This window comes from Dendrobates tinctorius, unplaced genomic scaffold (genome assembly GCF_039654945.1).
Source record: "Dendrobates tinctorius isolate UK_male_01 unplaced genomic scaffold, ASM3965494v1 ptg000029l, whole genome shotgun sequence".
Classification (NCBI taxonomy): Eukaryota; Metazoa; Chordata; class Amphibia; order Anura; family Dendrobatidae; genus Dendrobates; species Dendrobates tinctorius.
The window spans coordinates 18,523,411-18,540,992 of record NW_027361697.1 but is presented as its reverse complement, the minus strand read 5'-3'; the positions used below and the strand labels follow the sequence as shown (position 1 = coordinate 18,540,992).

Below are 17,582 nucleotides of genomic sequence, written 5' to 3'. Positions count from 1 at the left end.
ATAAAGAAAGAAGAGGTAGTTAAAACGATAACAAATTTAAAAAATAACAAAGCTCCTGGTCCAGATAGACTCCCAGGGGAATTCTATAAATTGTTAAATGAAGAAATAACAACAACCCTGGTTGAAGTCTTTAATTTTACATTATAAAACAAGATCCTTCTAGGCTCGGGAAACATGGCTTATATTAAAGTTCTCCATAAACAAGGGAAAGATGAGAAGGACCCAGGGTCGTGTAGACCCATCTCATTAATAAATCAGGACATAAAAATCTTATCGAAAATATTGGCAGACTGATTCGCTGATATCAGTAGCGTAGCTACCGGGGGGGCAGAGGGGGCGGTCGCCCCGGGCCCCGCACTCTGAGGGGGCCCACCTGGATTTACACTTAACTGTATCTGCAGCAAAGAGGGAGAATCGATCATCTCCCTGCTCTGCCCCTATGTTCTCTTCTCTGCCACAGGACCTGTGATGAGGTCACAGGAGGGGAGGAGTCGAGGTCACATGATCAGGGGTCTCACTGACTGTATGCACTATGCAGGACTCTGCTGTGCTGGTTGTCATGGCGCCCTGGGATTGGAGCAGTAGCATAGCTCTAATCTCTTCTGGGTGCACAGGACCTGTGATGAGGTCACAGGAGGGGAGGAGTCAGGGGTCACATGATCAGGGGCCTCTCAGTGTATGCAGGACTCTGCTGTGCTGGTTCTCATGGTGCTGGATGAAGGGAAGTTTCTGTGTGGGGTCAGGAGGGGTTTACAGGGTGCATGTAGCAGAGCTGAGTGTGTATGAGGTGTACGGAGCAGAGCTGTGTGTGTATGAGGTGTACGGAGCAGAGCCACGTGTGTACGAGGTGCATGGAGCGGAGCCGCATGTTTAGGAGGTGTACGAAGCAGAGCCATGTGTATTAGAGATGTACGGAGCGGAGTCGCGTGTGTACGAGGTGTACGGAGGGGAGCCGCGTGTGTACGAGGTGTACGGAGGGGAGCCGCGTGTGTACGAGGTGTACGGAGCGGAGCCGTATGTGTACGAGGTGTACGGAGCGGAGCCGCATGTGTACGAGGTGTACGGAGCAGAACCGCGTGTGTACGAGGTGTACGGAGCAGAACCGTGTGTGTACGAGGTGTACGGAGTGGAGCCGTATGTGTGCGAGGTGTACGGAGCAGAGCCGCGTGTGTGCGAGGTGTATGGAGCAGAGCCGCATGTATACAAGGTTTACGGAGTGAAGCCATGTGTCTACTGAGTGGAGCCGTGTGTATGCGAGGTGTATGGAGCAGAGCCGTGTGTGTACGAGGCATAGAAAGCGGAACCGTGTGTGTATGAGGTGTGTGGGGCTATGCGGGTACAAGGTGTATGGTGGGGAGCATTCATACCTCCCAACCTTCTCGATTTTTCTGTCGGGAGCTTACTTTTCCCGTGGACACAGGAGTACACGGCAGAGCCCCGAGGAGCACTTTAAAATTTGAACGTGACGTTCCACTGAAAGTGACGTGCTGGAAGCTGACCGGAAATGAGGTAATTTCAGGAGGAGATTGTGATGGAACCATTGAGGCACCTCAGGGAATGCTTCAGATTCATCACTGTCTCCTCCGACAGCGGGATCGCCTTGGACTCGGGGATGTCGGCCATGTGAGCTGATCATGATATGTCCTGCACTGGGAGGCTCAGGTGGGCACTACAATGGGAGCCGGGCTGCTATAGTATCTTTATAGAATCTTTCTTTCTCTCTCTCTGTTCTTTCTCTTTCTGTTTCTTTCTCTCTCTCTGTTCTTTCTTTCTTTCTTTCTTTCTTTCTCTCTCTGTTCTTTCTTTCTTTCCCCTCTTCCTTTCTCTCTCTCTGTTCTTTCTTTCCCTTCTTTCTTTCTCTCTAATCTTTCTTTCTTTCTCTCTAATATTTCTTTTTCTCTCTCTGTTCTTTCTTTCTCTCTCTCTGTTCTTTCTTTCTCTCTGTTCTTTCTTTCTCTCTCTGTTCTTTCTTTCCTCTCTTTCTCTCTCTGTTCTTTCTTTCCCTTCTTTCTTTCTCTCTAATCTTTCTCTCTCTGTTATTTCTTTCTCTCTCTGTTCTTCCTTTCTCTTTCTGTTCTTTCTTTCTTTCTCTCTCTCTCTGTTCTTTCCTCTTTCTCTCTCTGTTCTTTCTCTCTCTTTCTGTTCTTTCTTTCTCTATAATGTAGCCCCCTTCATATGGTATAATACAGCGCCCCCCAAAAATATAATGTAGCCCCTTCAGAATATAATGCAGTCTCCCTCATAGAGTATCATGCTGCCCCCCTCATGGGGTATCATGCTGCCCTCCTTTATATGGGGTATCATGCTGCCCCCCTAATACGGGGTATCATGCTGTCCCCTCATGCGGGGTATCATACTACCCCCCTCATACGTGGTATCATGCTGCCCCCCATCATATGGGGTATCATACTGCCCCCCATCATACGGGGTGTATCATGCTGCCCCCTCTTACGGGTATTATGCTGCCCCCCCATACGGGGTATCATAATCACGCAACCAGGATTCACTATATAAATTAAAAAAACTATACTTGCCTCTCCTCCTAGCTCCCACGCTGATTTTGGCGGCGGCTCTGCTCTGATGTCAGGAGCTGCGCATCAGTCAGACCAGTACACAGAGGGGACGCGATGAAGTGGTGTCATCGCGCACCCGCTGTGTGTCAGAGGAAGAGGGTAATGATGGGAGAGGGAGCATCATGTGATGCTCTCTCTTCCATTATTGTGGCGCGCACTGGGGGGCCGCGCTGACACCACAATGATGGAATATATATATTTTTTTGGCAACAGCGCGGTCATCTGCTGAGGTTATCTGGTTAGGGGCCCACTCACAAGTTTCGCCCCCCCCAAACCAAAATCCTAGCTACGCCTCTGGCTGATATGCTACCAGATCTGATCGGCACACATCAAGTAGGATTCATAAAAAAAAGAGCAGCGGTATTTAATATCAGAACAGTATTAGTGGTCCAAGATGGGCTCAGACGAGATGGGAGGGGGTCGGAAAATCCAGCTCTTTTGGCATTAGATGCTGAGAAAGCATTTGATAACATACAATGGGAATGGTTATATAATGTTTTGGATAAATTTGGAATAACTGGTACTTTCAGAAATTATCTTACGGCGTTATATACTGCACCGCAGGCAAAAAATTTACACTCCAAGGTATCTGTCTGAAGCATTCCAACTACAAAAGGGAACAAGGCAGGGGTGCCCACTCTCACCGTTGTTGTTGTTGTTTAATCTTGCTGTAGAACCGCTTGCCCGATTCATAATTAATTCTAAATATTTTGAAGGTATAAAATTGGGTGAAGCAGAAGTTAAATTAACTTGTTTCCAGATGGAGACTTAGGCAACAAAATGTTGATTGGATGGACAAAAATAAGAAAGGTGATGACTAATGAGCAATGGAGGGAGATACACTTTAAATTGATACACCAAGTGATATACGCTTTTAATTTTCCCTACAAAAACGCACCTGCTCACTTTCTTACTAGTTGCCCAAAAATGTAATTTACACAAGGCCAATTTGCTGCATGGCATCTGGGACTGCCCTTTTATCCAAAGGGTTTGGGACGAAGCTATTAAGTACATACAAAAAATTTGGAAGGTTAAATTACCCAGAACTGTACAGGCAGGTGTCTTCCATTTTCTCAGTTTGGAAAATGAAATGAGTAATAAGGTGTATGATGCTCCTGATATTATACATATTGTGTTACTGGTTGTACAAAAATGTATCTTGAGACACTGGCTGGAAAAGCAAATGCCTAATTTTTTGGTAATGACAGACACTTTAAAGTCTTTATTGTTGATGGACAAAATAGATACAGACTATCAAAAGGAAAGAAGTACTGGAAAATATTGTAAAAAATGGAGAACTTTTATTGAATCCAGTTATACACTGGCAGAAATCAATCAATTGATGGTAGCATTTAAAGGTACAACATGGCATAATCTTGAGGACCTAGAAGGTACTTTGGGGATTTTGGAGACATAATATCTTCTTCAGACGCCATGGTGAATTTTCTCATCCACAGCTCGTCTGGTCTTCAGCAGCACATCCCCACCTGATGCCCTTAAAGATAAAAGTGTCTTGATAATGCTCCTGAATAAAAATATCTGAGCTATGCTGTGACCCTGATTAAATAATTGCCCCTCACTATATTCCCTGCACAAAATATTACCCCCACCCTATCCCTCTTATGGTACATGTCCTTCACACTGCCTTCTCCTTTCCATACTGTACTCCCTCTTCACACTGCCCACTCACACTGCGTCCCTCCTATAGGGCTCAGTCTGTATACTGTGCCCCCTCACCACATTCATACATTTACCCTCTCACTTTCCATACTGACTCCTCGCATATCCCTCCAACTCCCCATACTGTTTCCGCATACATTTTTCCCTAGCTCCTCATACTGTGTCTGCACCCATCTCCCCATCTCATACCTTCCGCTTCATATTGTGTTTTTAAATTTCATGAAATCTCCCTCAGCTCTGTTACACTAAATACACGCATCACAGTAAATATCCCTCACCCACAGTAAATACTCAAATACTCACCACACACAGTAAATACCCCAACACACAGTAAATACCCCCACACAGTAAACACTCCCCCACACGCAGAAAATACCCCCCATGCAATAAATACCCCCAAGCAGTAAATACCCCACCATCTTTGGTGTCTTCAGCTCCCGTTACTAACAAGGAGCACTTACCACCAATGCTCTTTGTGTCGGTGAGTGACATCACATGACCTGATCACACTGCTGACGTCACTTTTAACTGGCGGTCAGAGCTTCAATTGCATTACAATTGATCACTGGGATCCGGCATGCTGCAGTTTCTCTGTGTCATCTGTCAGCTTGCCAGCCAGCTCAGAGAATGGCCAACTCCCAGTCCGAATGCAGTTGCCAGAGGAGACAGTTCAGACCGCCGCATTAGGTGTCTCCACTGCGCCGCCTGCCGGGTATGCCCAGGACACATGCCCTGGCTGCCCCCCCAGATACCCCTCTGATTATTCATCAATGTGGGTGGTCAGAATACTTCTTTAGACTGAATGTACAGTATAATAGTCATTTGAGAGTATTGTAGAGAATGTAGATCAATGATGTCTATAAGTGATGACCGGAAGGGATTACAGTGTAAACACAAAGTGATTTAGACCAGTGTTCCCCAACTCCAGTCCTCAAGAGCCACCATCACATCATGTTTTCAGGATTTCTTTAGTATTGCCCAGGTAATAGTTCCATCCCCTGTGCAATATAAGGAAATCATGAAAACATGATCTGCTGGTAGCTCCTGATGACTAGAGTAGGAGAACACAGCCCTAAAGCTGGAGTCACACATAGCAACTTACCAGCGATCCCGACAACGATATCAACGTGTCAGGATTGCTGGTAAGTCGCTATGTGATCGCTGGTGAGCTATCAAACAGACAGCTTCACCAGCGATCAGCACAGCGATGCCGAGTGCCCGGCATCGCTGTGTTCGTTAGCGCTGATGCCATATCCCTGTAAAAAAATAGAATCAAAATAAAAAATATTGTTATTCTCACCTTCCGACGTCCCGCGCAGCCTTCCCGCCTCTCTCCACGCTCCGGTCCCAGTAATCCTTTGCGAGAATGACCGTGAGAATGTCGCGGTCTCGCAGCAGCGCGACCTCTCGCGGTCATTCGTGCAAAGGATCACTGGGACCGGGAGCGTGGAGAGAGGCGGGAAGGCTGCGTGGGACGTCGTAAGGTGAGAATAACGATATTTTTTATTTTTTAATAATTTTTTACAGCTGATCGCTGGTCTCCCGCCTGTCACACGCAGCGATGCGTGCTGGCCAGCGGGAGACCAGTGACGAAAAATATGTCCAGAGGTTTCTTGCAGCGATCAGCGATACCGGCAGGGGGGCCGCTCGCTGATCGCTGTCACACACAGCGATCTCGCTGGTGAGATCGCTGTTACGTCACAAAACTTGTGACTCAGCAGCGATCTCGCTAGCGAGATAGAATCATAGAATCATAGATTGCTATGTGTGACTCCCACTTAAGACCATAACTACTGTCAAGACCAAGCAGGGAGCACCAGTATCCTGGCATGGCTCAGCCTTTTACAAACTACAACTATTTCAAACACAATTATCCCTGAAGACAGTTTATTACCATATGAAACGCATGCTTACTATTCAGTTTCAATAGCCTAATGTATTATAAATGGAAAATTGCACATAGCCCAAGTGAATCTAGTGCTGAATGTCAGACACTGCTGCCATGTGCTGTTTCATTATTCATGCTTTATATGGATTGTACACGCATCTTTTCGGCATCAATCATTTATACCTGTGAATAGATTACAAATGGCAGAAAATCAATATCCCCCTTCAGTAGATGCATTTCTAGACTCTCTGCTCCTTGAGGAAGAAACACAACTGCTCCCATCCTTCCAAGATTGGTGATGGGAAGAAGAGATTGGTGTAAGTGGCACAGATCATGCGACGGCTTGTATACTCCATGGCACCAGATTAATATTGCAGTCCCCATATTGATAATTTCATAGCAGCTCCCATACTATGAACCTCGCAATTCAGCAGAATACTCTCATAATTATGTACACTTGCTCCTTCCTCCACTGTCAGCAACCAACAAGTTCTAGATGAGCAGTCAATTCCTTCTAGTGTGCTACTAGTATTCCCGGGGAAGAATAGTGTTGGAAGTTTGATTCACTTATCGCTCTTGCTGAAACAGGCCCCATATCTAGAAGATTTCCATTTACCTGCAGTAAAGAAAAGTGCTCAGCAAACATCATGGATTTGCACTTCTGTAATGACAATCATGATGTTTTGCAAGAAATGGGTCTGACTAATAAACTGCTGAGATGCCTAGATAAAATTAGGTGAAAAGGAAAGAAAGTTTCAATAAAAACACATAGTAGTCTCCTCATCTCGACATGCTTAGCATGTCTTTCTCCGCAAGAAGAAATGATACTTCTTGGATATCGGTCAGACGCCTCTCTCACAGCCAAACCAGATCTCACACTTTGCACTGACGAGGGGCAGTACCCAGAAACACAGTGCCTGCAAATTGAGATTCTGTCTTGGCTTTTATCCTAAGGCCGGGGTCACACTAGCGAGGAATACGGGAGAGTGAGAGGCGCTAAAAGCACGCATTACACACGGACAAATGATTCTCTATGGGGTCCCTCGCACCTGCCGTATATTTCTCATCCGTATTCTACGTTCCGTGCTAATCGCAGCATGCTGCGATTGTCAGCGTACTACGGCCATAGTACGCCAATGCAAGTCTATGGGTGCGCAAAAAATACGGATTACACACCGACCACACATGTGACTTGCGAGAAATACGCACCCGGTGTCTTTTAGCAAAGCCGGCAATTCAGTGCGCTATACAGTAAACTCACACTGACAGGTTTAATAAAGAAACGAAAGAATAGATATAGACACATAGAAAATTGCATATATATAATAAATATATATACAGTCATATGTAAAAGTTTGGGCACCCCTATTAATGTTAACCTTTTTTCTTTATAACAATTTTGGTTTTTGCAACAGCTATTTCAGTTTCATATATCTAATAACTGATGGACTCAGTTATATTTCTGGATTCAAATGAGGTTTATTGTACTAACAGAAAATGTGCAATCTGCATTTAAACAAAATTTGACCGGTGCAAAAGTATGGGCACCTCAACATAAAAGTGACATTAATATTTTGTAGATCCTCCTTTTGCAAAAATAACAGCCTCTAGTCGCTTCCTGTAGCTATTAATGGGTTCCTGGATCCTGGATGAAGGTATTTGTGTCCATTCCTGTTTACAAAACAATTCCAGTTCAGTTAAGTTTGATGGTCGCCGAGCATGGACAGCCCGCTTCAAATCATCCCACAGATGTTCAATGATATTCAGGTCTGGGGACTGGGATGGCCATTCCAGAACATTGTAATTGTTCCTCTGCTTGAATGCCTGAGTAGATTTGGAGCGGTGTTTTGGATCATTGTCTTGCTGAAATATCCATCCCCTGCGTAACTTCAACTTCGTCACTGATTCTTGCACATTATTGTCAAGAACCTGCTGATACTGAGTTGAATCCATGCGACTCTCAACTTTAACAAGATTCCCGGTGCCAGCATTGGCCACACAGCCCCAAAGCATGATGGAACCTCCACCAAATTTTACTGTGGGTAGCAAGTGTTTTTCTTGGAATGCTGTGTTTTTAAGCCTCCATGCATAACGTCTTTTTGTATGGCCAAACAACTCAATCTTTGTTTCATCAGTCCACAGGACCTTCTTCCAAAATGTAACTGGCTTGTCCAAATGTGCTTTTGCATACCTCAGGTGACTCTGTTTGTGGCGTGCTTGCAGAAACGGCTTCTTTCGCATCACTCTCCCATACAGCTTCTCCTTGTGCAAAGTGCGCTGTATTGTTGACCGATGCACAGTGACACCATCTGCAGCAAGATGATGCTGCCGGTCTTTGGAGGTGGTCTGTGGATTGTCCTTGACTGTTCTCACCATTCTTCTTCTCTGCCTTTCTGATATTTTTCTTGGCCTGCCACTTCTGGGCTTAACAAGAACTGTACCTGTGTTCTTCCATTTCCTTACTATGTTCCTCACAGTGGAAACTGACAGGTTAAATCTCTGAGACAACTTTTTGTATCCTTCCCCTGAAAAGCTATGTTGAATAATCTTTGTTTTCAGATCATTTGAGAGTTGTTTTGAGGAGCCCATGATGCCACTCTTCATAGGAGAATCAAACAGGAGAACTACTTGCAAGTGGCCACCTTAAATACCTTTTCTCATGATTTGATACACCTGGCTATGAAGTTCAAAGCTCAATGAGGTTACAAAACCAATTTAGTGCTTCAGAAAGTCAGTAAAAAGTAGTTAGGAGTGTTCAAATCAAGAAAATGATAAGGGTGCCCATACTTTTGCACCGGTCAAATTTTGTTTAAATGCAGATTGCACATTTTCTGTTAGTACAATAAACCTCATTTGAATCCAGAAATATAACTGAGTCCATCAGTTATTAGATATATGAAACTGAAATAGCTGTTGCAACAACCAAAATTGTTTTAAAGAAAAATGGTTAACATTAATAGGGGTGCCCAAACTTTTACATATGACTGTATGTTCAAATCTCTTTTTGGGAGGGTTCGGACGTAAGCCGCAACTTGAACCACTGAACGGGTGCCTGAATGCAAAGTGGAAGCACCCTAAGGGCTCATGCAAACGTCTGTGAAGCTCGGCCGGAGCATGGACCACAATCCTTAGCCTGACCACGGGCCTCTTGACCTGAGCTTATTAAGGTTAACATTAATAGGGGTGCCCAAACTTTTACATATGACTGTATATATGCATTCTGTGTGTCTATATCTATTATTTCGTTTCTGTTATAAACCCTGTCATAGGGCTCCATTATATGACCATTTTGCAAGCCTGCGAGAAAATCTCGCCATACGGATTGCATACGGATGCTGACATGCGCAAAATACGCGACCACACCTTGATTACGGATGACATACGGAGCACTGTTTAGGGGTCTGTCATCCGTATTACGCATGTAAAATACTGACCGTATTTTGCGTCGGTTAGTGTGACTCCGGCCTAAGTCATGTAACAAGGCTCGCTAAAGGGTCGACATTGACTTTTAGGATTGCTACTTCCAATAGGTGGCACTAGACTTCTAGTCCTCTTCCTCTCTGAAGAGACAATTTGCATAATTAGAATAAAAACACATAAACCTTTTACTGTGTGTATGCTGATTTTTGATAAGTTGTCCAGAAAATAAAAAAGACTGGGTAAACATATATAAGATATTTTTGAGGCTCACAAAAATGATAAGTTTCCTAGAGGAACGTTTTTGGAGTTGTTTATATTTTCCTAAAAACGGTGGTTTTGAAGAGTTTTTGAAGCATTTTTAGAAGAGATTTTATCCCTGCACTCTTAATTAGGAGGGGATCTTTGAAAACCTCTTTAACGCTTCCTTCACACGTCTGTATAAAATTGGTACTGGTGAAGATGGTACAGCATCATCAATGGTTTGGATCAGTGCGCCATCAGTATTTTTTTGGTATGGCTAAAGAAAAAGAAGCTTCAAAGCTTCTCCTATTATTTGCAAAGTTCAGACACGTACAGCAGACGGATGCCATCCGTGTGCTATATGTGCTTTACACAGGCACGTAGACTTGTATTGGCCCTTGTCAAACATGCTGCCGGTAAAAAATGGACACGTTATTATGGGTAGGTGTGATATCTGTGAAAAAAACGGATGCCACACGTACTGAAAACACAGACGTGTGAAGGGGGCCTAAACCTTATCTCATGGGCACACGGATGTAAAGTTTATGAATACTATAGGCCCTTATGTCATTACATGACATAATTTGAAGGAATAACTAGATTTTGCCAGACACTCCTAATACCATGAATACAGTGCATAGTCATGCAAAACAAACACGGAAGGTTTACATAAAAAGTTTTATAAACACTCCTAATACATTTATGGCATAATTCAAACTCATATTATCGCAAGAGGAATAAATACCTTATAAAATAAAAAAAATCAATATTTTATTTCTTTTTTTTTTTGTTTAAAAAACATGAATAATGTAATTCAAACACTCCTGTTGCGAAACCACAATAAGTGAAGTGAGGATCTTTGTACTTGGACTATTTACCTAACTCTTAGCCTGCCGTCTGGGAGCCTATGTGTCTATAAATCTTCAACTGAATGTTCAACAAAGGTGTGTTCGCTAGTATAGTACAGCGCGTCACCTACAAATGAAGCCTGAATCCAAAGCTACAAGAGAAAAAGACTTTTAAAATTGTACAAAGTCACTGAAAATTTTTTTTCAAGCCGCATCATAGACGTATAAGGCGAAGTTCATATGTCCAGTAAGTAGAGATGAGCAACTTTACCTTTTTTAGGGTCGAGTCGGGTTTCATGAAACCCAACTTTCTCAAAAGTCGAGTCGAACGAAATCGGCCGACTATCGTGAAAAGTTGAAGGTCCAACTGAAACATGAAACCCAATGCAAGTCAATGGGGAAGCAAAGTCGGCAGGGAGTGGAGGACAGTAAACACACCTACATGCCGGACCGCTTTTTTAAAGACCGCAAAATCTCTCTCTCTCTCCCCGTACGCTGCACTTGTCATCCCGTTGCCCACAGTGTACGTCCTTGCTCAGTGGCTGAAAAAAGTCTCGTGCAAGCATTCTGGGAAATCCGACTTTGGCGCTCGGGGCGGCGACCACATGGCCGACCTCACGCTATGGTCGGGTTTCGCTCGGCGAAATCCGACTTTAGAGAAAGTCGGCAACTTTTGAATTTGACCGACCTGTTTCGCTCAACTCTACCAGTAAGTAATCACCTGTTGAAACAGATTCAGTAAGTAAAACAAGCCATTAGTGATGAGTGAGTATGCTCGTTAATCGGGTTTTCCCGAGCACGCTCGGGTGATCGCCGAGTATTTGGAAGTGCTCGAAGATTTAGTTTCTGTCTCTGCAGCTGCATGATTTGAGGCTACTTGACAGCCTGAATACATGTGGGAATTCTCTAACAAACAGGCAACCCTCACATGTATTCAGGCTGTCAAGTAGCCTCAAATCATGCAGCTGCAGAGACAGAAACTAAATGTCCGAGCACTTCCAAATACTCGGAGACCACCCGAGCATGCTCGCTCATCATTACAAGCCATCAAACTTCTGTTTCAAAGAGAAGAAAACAGATGGCTTTTTAATAGATCCATTTTCCATAGACTTTGATGTAAAAAAAAAAATTAAAACAAGTTGAAGTTTGATTTATTAGTTGGACAAATAAGTTATATCTGCTCAACTTTTTCATCTTGCTGTGATAATAACTGATTAATGGTGGATATGTTTCAAACAAATGATTGCTGGGTATGTGAACTCAATCGTAGGGCTCATGCAGACATCTATGATACTTGGTCCGAGCATGGACCACAATGTATGGACTGGTAATGGCCTCATAGGCATTTATGAGGCTGCTAAGCTCAGGTCAAGAGACCCGTGGTCAGGCTAAGGATTGTGTTCCATGCTCCGGCCGAGCTTCACAGACGTTTGCATGAGCCCTTAGGGTGCTTCCACTTTGCATTCAGGCACCCGTTCAGTGGTTCAAGTTTCGGCTTACGTCCGAACCCTCCCAAAAAGAGATTTGAACATACAGTCATATGTAAAAGTTTGGGCACCCCTATTAATGTTAACCATTTTTCTTTATAACAATTTTGGTTGTTGCAACAGCTATTTCAGTTTCATATATCTAATAACTGATGGACTCAGTTATATTTCTGGATTCAAATGAGGTTTATTGTACTAACAGAAAATGTGCAATCTGCATTTAAACAAAATTTGACCGGTGCAAAAGTATGGGCACCCTTATCATTTTCTTGATTTGAACACTCCTAACTACTTTTTACTGACTTCCTGAAGCACTAAATTGGTTTTGTAACCTCATTGAGCTTTGAACTTCATAGCCAGGTGTATCAAATCATGAGAAAAGGTATTTAAAGTGGCCACTTGCAAGTAGTTCTCCTATTTGATTCTCCTATCAAGAGTGGCATCATGGGCTCCTCAAAACAACTCTCAAATGATCTGAAAACAAAGATTATTCAGCATAGCTTTTCAGGGGAAGGATACAAAAAGTTGTCTCAGAGATTTAACCTGTCAGTTTCCACTGTGAGGAACATAGTAAGGAAATGGAAGAACACAGGTACAGTTCTTGTTAAGCCCAGAAGTGGCAGGCCAAGAAAAATATCAGAAAGGCAGAGAAGAAGAATGGTGAGAACAGTCAAGGACAATCCACAGACCACCTCCAAAGACCTGCAGCATCATCTTGCTGCAGATGGTGTCACTGTGCATCGGTCAACAATACAGCGCATGCATAACGCCTTTTTGTATGACCAAACAACTCAATCTTTGTTTCATCAGTCCACAGGACCTTCTTCCAAAATGTAACTGGCTTGTTCTAATGTGCTTTTGCATACCTCAGGCGACTCTGTTTGTGGCGTGCCTGCAGAAACGGCTTCTTTCGCATCACTCTCCCATACAGCTTCTCCTTGTGCAAAGTGCGCTGTATTGTTGACCGATGCACAGTGACACCATCTGCAGCAAGATGATGCTGCAGGTCTTTGGAGGTGGTCTGTGGATTGTCCTTGACTGTTCTCACCATTCTTCTTCTCTGCCTTTCTGATATTTTTCTTGGCCTGCCACTTCTGGGCTTAACAAGAACTGTACCTGTGTTCTTCCATTTCCTTACTATGTTCCTCACAGTGGAAACTGACAGGTTAAATCTCTGAGACAACTTTTTGTATCCTTCCCCTGAAAAGCTATGTTGAATAATCTTTGTTTTCAGATCATTTGAGAGTTGTTTTGAGGAGCCCATGATGCCACTCTTCATAGGAGAATCAAACAGGAGAACTACTTGCAAGTGGCCACCTTAAATACCTTTTCTCATGATTTGATACACCTGGCTATGAAGTTCAAAGCTCAATGAGGTTACAAAACCAATTTAGTGCTTCAGGAAGTCAGTAAAAAGTAGTTAGGAGTGTTCAAATCAAGAAAATGATAAGGGTGCCCATACTTTTGCACCGGTCAAATTTTGTTTAAATGCAGATTGCACATTTTCTGTTAGTACAATAAACCTCATTTGAATCCAGAAATATAACTGAGTCCATCAGTTATTAGATATATGAAACTGAAATACCTGTTGCAAAAACCAAAATTGCTATTAAGAAAAAAGGTTAACATTAATAGGGGTGCCCAAACTTTTACATATGACTGTATATGCACCAACGTGGCCATAGACAATAATTGTGCCGACGCCAACAGATTGAACGTACGCTGAGCCGTGCATCAATTTCAGGCATATACACCTATTGGAGGTAGACATTCACACGTAGTAGACTGCATCTGGGTGTCCATCTCCAGTAGGCGTATACGAGCGTAACTGACGCACGGCAGAGCGCATGTTCGCCCTGTCGGCACCATTATAGTCTATGGCACCATCGGGGCATAGGTCCAAATCACGTTTTGGGGGGGTTCAGACATAAGCCCCGACGGGACCACCGAACGGGTGTCTTAACGCAATGAGAAAGCACTTCCACTTACAACCAATATTACATTTCTCCTGTGACTTTAGAAACCCACTGAGATCACCTGTTATAATCTGAGATTCATGAAGTCAGTCTTGCAGAGATGAGTTGGTTCATAGACAGGTTCTCCATCTAATACTTTGCAGATCCTGAAGCTGAATGACTGATGGACCCATGGGATATTGACTTTTTAAAAGTCATCTGTAATCAAGAGAGGTTCCAATCCATAATTTTCCAGTAAGGCTGGTTTAACACATCTGACATTAAAGTGGTATTCTCATAGTCAAGAACCTATCCCAATATGTAGCAGGTGTAATGATATTGATCCAATTAGAAATGTAGTATAGTTCTTCTGATTAGCTATGTCTCTTAACCTATATGCAGGGCATTGCAGTTCGGTATCCATGGTTATGACCACTAACAACTGTCACTACAAAAGTGGTCATAACCATGGATGCCTAAGCGACTGCAATGGCCTGCACATGGGGTAAGCAACATCATAATTTATCAGTATAACTATATCAAATTTTTAATTGGAGGTATTTATTAGTATTATTATAACACATACTACATATTCGGATAGGATCTTCGAGATGGTAGTAACCCTTTAATGGTCCAGGTCCGGCTGCCTATGGGTATTCTGGTTTGAACTCATGAAACTCATAATCATTTATGAGGCTATTAAATTTTGGTCTAAAGACTGGCGTCTGGTTCTGAAGTAACATTTCTTACACAGACTTTGAATGTTGAGGTATGAAACTGGCAGTGTGAGATAGACACACACATGCTGCTGCTTTCCAGTAAGTGTTATGTTTTCCCCTAGAGCTGGTTTCACAGCTACACTGCTCAGAACTGCTCTATAATGTTCTTTATGCTGCTGCTTCTGAGCAGAGAGAGGAGAGTAGGAGTTCTTCATGTCTTCATGTCTGAGTGTGCTGTGTATGGGAGGCATCATAGCAGCTACTCTCCACTCACTAGCTCAGAGACAGCTGAAAATTAGAAGTAGAACCTGAAGATGAGAAAACTGTTGACAAATGCAGGACACGCGTCATATAATGGCCAGAAATAGTGTTATTTCTCATTTATAGACATGACAGTTTTTTTCTGAAAAATCACCTGAAACAACAGGTAGACTTTACCGTAATTAGTGCAGAAAGAGGGTAGGTGGTGGCATGGCACAATTATTTATATAATAAACCAGAGCGTACATCGAATATCTACACTGTACCTGCAGGCCATGATGTGCAGGAGATGTGGATGATCCGATTGTGTCAGTGGGCTCCTCAAGGGAGGATATTTAAACAAGAAAGAAAAATGGACATCCTCATTGTGCACCTAGAGGAATCCTGCTGGGTCTTACATTCAGGTAACAACATTTCCATACTTAGAGTAAGAATGCAATATGGCTTTCTAACTTTACACAGCATTCTTCTCTCAGCTGCAGAAAGTGATGCAAGAGTTATAAAGAAACTTTGCACTGATCATTGTCACGGAACTCTACATTTTTCAAGTGTTATTCACTACCCCACCCACCGAACAGGAGAATGAGAACAAATACCAGGAGCAGGGAGCACGCGTCGTCCGAGAAGTAGAAGCCAAGCCTACTTCCGTGCCACATCTTCGTCCCTATAAGGAAAGATTCCAATGTAATTAAACACTTTTTGTCATTGGTGAAGGCTTGTTCTTAAGGCAGAAACCAATGACACAATTCTTATACCCTTCAAACAAGAAGATTACAGAACAAGTTGTGACGATGTATCACCATTGTTGGCGTCATCTGTTTGCCTTCAAGTAATAAAATTTGATATGAACCAATATTTTGTTTCCAAATGGTATCAATTATGTCAGCTCTTTATAGTGTTCATATTAACCCTCTATTACTTCAGGTGTATCAAGGGCGAATAAAGCGTTTTTTGGCAGATGAGACATGTTCATTATCAACCAAGACGTTCCATAAATGGCTGTCTAGCAGTTACACTTAGGTCAGCATTGAGTGCCCGTCTACAAGTATACTACTCATCAAATATAGCATTAATAAACATAATGATGAAGCAAACACTATAATGCACACAGTGATGTCACAGAACTTGGATAAGAAGCACAGTGAGATCATAGTTCCTTGCTAACCAACTGTTCCGCCCGCCGGCGCTCACCTGGGGTCCTCCTCCTGCCGGCGCCCCCCCTCTCCGCTCTCGCGCCATCCCCTGTCTGGCTTTGCAGGGGTTCGGCACGCCGGAGGTCCGCGCATGCACGCTCGCCCTTCCTCGGCCTCTGTGCATCCTGGGGGCACGTGACCCGGTGGCTCCGCCCCCATCATGGCGGCGCCCACCGGGTATTTCAGCTGGGCGTCTGGACAGGTAAGACGCCTGTTTGTCTTAGCCCGTGGCGCCCGCTATCCTTGCGCAGCGTCACCCTTGGCCATCAGGTCCCCGCGCACCCTCTGTGCTGCGCTCTCCTGTATCTCTGCCTTTGTCCCCGTCTGTAGCCTGCTCCCGGGTCTCCCTGTCTCTGCCTACCGTCCTCCTTGGTTCCTCTGCTTCCTTCTCCTGTGTTCCCCATGCCGGTCCCTCTCCTGTACCTCTGCCCTATTGTTGCCTGCCTCCTGTATTTTATGCTCCTTCCCCTGTCTTGTTCCTTGCTCATTTCCCAGGCCCAGCCTTTCCAAAACCCCCTTTCCCTCATCTTCCTTTCAGCTTCTGGTCCCGGTTCCGTCCTGACCCTTCGGGCTTCCACAGCCTGCCTCCTGTTACTTTGGATCTACTCTACCCCTCGTATTCCTTCCCACACTCTGATCTGCTCTCCTGTATTTACCCTGGGTCGTCCCTTTGGTTCCGGCTGTCGTGGTTCCATCTCCCTTGGGCCTGCCCCTAACACTCCCTGTATAGGGGGTGGTCATCAACTGGTCCGCTCGCCCTCGGGGGCTCTGGAGCCACGACCCAGAGGGTCCACTCTCGGGTTTTTACCTAGAAACCCTAACAGAACAAACAGGCCATGGACCCCGCCGGAGCCGCTGCGGTTCAAAAGGAGCTGCTCTTTTTACGGGAGAACCAAACCCGTATCATGGCGCTCATGAAGTCCATGGATTCCCGTCTCTCTGCGCTACAGGCCTCCGACCCGGGGAACGCTTCCCAATTGGCTGGACTGCAACAAGAGCTGGCACAGCAGAGAGATTCCCAGGCCCATATTCTTAGTTACATGGCCTCTATAGACGACCGCTTACACTCCCTGCAGGCGGCCGCCGTGTCTCCCGTCTCAGCTTTGGCTCCTCACCCACCGCCCCGCCTAGCTAGGCCACCTCGTTACAACGGGGACCCCAAGCTGTGTCGGGGTTTCCTGAACCAGTGCCGTCTCTACTTCGAACTCCTGCCCCAGCAGTATCCCTCTGAGCGGGCCAAGGTGGCTTTTATTGTCTCCCACCTCGAGGGAGACGCTTTGGCATGGATTAACCCTCTCTGGGAGCAGGATGACCCTGT

At 44.4% G+C, this 17,582-nt stretch overlaps 1 long non-coding RNA gene across 1 annotated transcript; it reads left to right on the top strand.

Annotated features, from left to right (window-relative positions):
- Positions 1-10,769: 10,769 nt before the first annotated feature.
- On the top strand, positions 10,770-15,924 carry LOC141085711 (uncharacterized). Its single transcript, XR_012231385.1, has 2 exons — positions 10,770-10,896; positions 15,344-15,924. It is a non-coding gene; the product is annotated as an uncharacterized lncRNA (long non-coding RNA).
- The last annotated feature ends 1,658 nt before the right edge of the window (positions 15,925-17,582 follow it).